The following is a 1936-nucleotide window of genomic DNA, read 5'->3' on the forward strand; positions in this document are numbered from 1 at the left end:
CAGTGGTGCCCAGCGCCAGGACAAGGGGCCATGGGCACAAACTGAAGCAGAAGAGGTTCCAGTTGAATATGAGGAAGAACTTCTTGACTTGGAGGGTGCCCGAGCCCTGGCCCAGGCTGCCCAGGGGGGCTGTGGAGTCTCCTTCTCTGGAGATCTTCAACCCCCGCCTGGACGCTGTCCTGTGCCCCCTGCTCTGGGTGAGCCTGCTTGAGCAGCGGGGTGGGATTAGGTGATCTCCTGAGGTCCCATCCAACCCCTGCCATGCTGGGATTCATTCAAGCTGGCCACGATTATTATTTATTCAACAGAATTATTATCAGCCCCATTAACGTATTTATTCAAGAGCGGGGCGGAGACGACGCTTCCGAACGGGAAATCCACGTCTCCCAATGCTCCTTTCCCCTCTATGGGAGGTTAAACCTGATCGAAGGCTTTGAGGAACTGATGGATTTGACCTCAACCGCTGTCGCTCGCTGACATCAAAGGCGGAGCCTTCTGGATGTTGCGGCTTAGGTGAAAAAAAAAGGGAATGACCGGAAAAATGTGAGAACCCAATGGGATTTCGCCAAGGGGAAGCTGACGCAATTTGGTGAACTTTTAGGATGAAGAGTTTAGCTCGGTAGACGAGGGGAGAGCGATGGACAGCATCTTCTGGGCTTCAGTAGGACCTTTGGCACCATCAGATTCTCTTGGAGAAGCTGTTGACGAGCAGAGGGTGAGGTGGGTTGAAGACCAAGCCCAAGGGGTGGTGATCAAAGTTGAGTTGGAGGCCAGTGCCCAGTTGAAGGCCAGTTGGAGCCCAGTGCCCAGTTGGAGGCCAGGTGTCAATCCTAGGTCTAGTCCTAACATCTTCATTGAGGATCTGGATGATGGGGCAAGATGTTCCCTCAGCAGATGACACTCAAGCGGGAGAAGCGGCTGATAATGCAGAAGGTCGCGTCGCCGTTCCAGAGGGACCTTGACAGGCTGGAGAAATGGGTTTGATGGGAACCTCATAAAGTTCAACAAGAAGAAGTGCAAATTCCCAGTCTCTTCCACAGGTGCCAGACTGTGCTGGGGCTCACCCAGCTGGAAAGGAACTCGGCAGAGGAGGACCTGGGGGTCTTGGTGGACACCAAGTTGACCATGAGCCAGCAAAAGAAGGCCAACGGTGTCCTGGGCTGCGTTAAGACAAAGCATTGCCAGCAGGTGGAAGGAGGTGACCCTTCTCCTCTGCTCAGTGTTGGTGAGGACACATCTGGAGTGCTGGGTCCAGCGCTGGGCTCCCCAGTACAAGAAAGACACAGACATACCGGAGAGACACCTTCTGGTGGCCTTTCAATATATAAAGGGGCCTGAAGAGACAGGACAAGGGGTGACGGTTTTAAACCCACAGGAGGGAGGTTTCGATTGGATGCAAGGAGGAGATGTTGTACCATGAGGGTGGTGAGACACTGAGGCAGGTTGGCCAAAGAAGTTGCAGATGTCCCATCACAGAAAGCATTCAAGGTCAGGTTGGATGGGGCTTGGAGCAACCTCATCCAGTTAAGGATGTCCCTGCCCACGGCAGGGCGTTGGACTGGGTGGCCTTTGAAGGTCTCTTCCAACCCAAACCCTTCCATGACTCTAGGGACAGGGCTTTGGAGCAACCTCATCCAGTTGGAGGTGTCCCTGCCCATGGCAGGGGGGTTGGACTGGGTGATCTTTGAAGGTTCCTTCAACCCAAACCCTTCTGTGATTCTACGGATGAGCAATCTGATCCAGTGGAAGATGTCCCTACCCACAATTCTTTGAAGGTCCCTTCCAACCTAACTCATTCCATGATCAGGATTTTGCTACTAAACTTCAAGAAACGAGCAAATCAACCCCGCAATGTTGTCACCAAAGGTGGAAACTCAAATGTTCCTCCAGCCCGGGCAAGGTGGTACCTGCCACCGCACACCCTTCCCAGCGGCGA

At 53.7% G+C, this 1936-nt stretch overlaps 1 protein-coding gene across 1 annotated transcript in view; it reads right to left on the bottom strand.

Moving 5' to 3' along the window:
• Positions 1 to 1936, bottom strand: part of ARHGAP35 (Rho GTPase activating protein 35) — a gene marked incomplete at its 3' end in the record, with an annotated part of 21689 nt that overhangs the window by 6285 nt on the left and 13468 nt on the right. The gene's annotated exons all lie outside the window — the stretch shown is intronic.

The sequence above is a fragment of the Egretta garzetta genome, unplaced genomic scaffold, assembly GCF_000687185.1.
Source record: "Egretta garzetta isolate BGI_Z169 unplaced genomic scaffold, ASM68718v1 scaffold654, whole genome shotgun sequence".
In the NCBI taxonomy this organism is placed as follows: domain Eukaryota; kingdom Metazoa; phylum Chordata; class Aves; order Pelecaniformes; family Ardeidae; genus Egretta; species Egretta garzetta.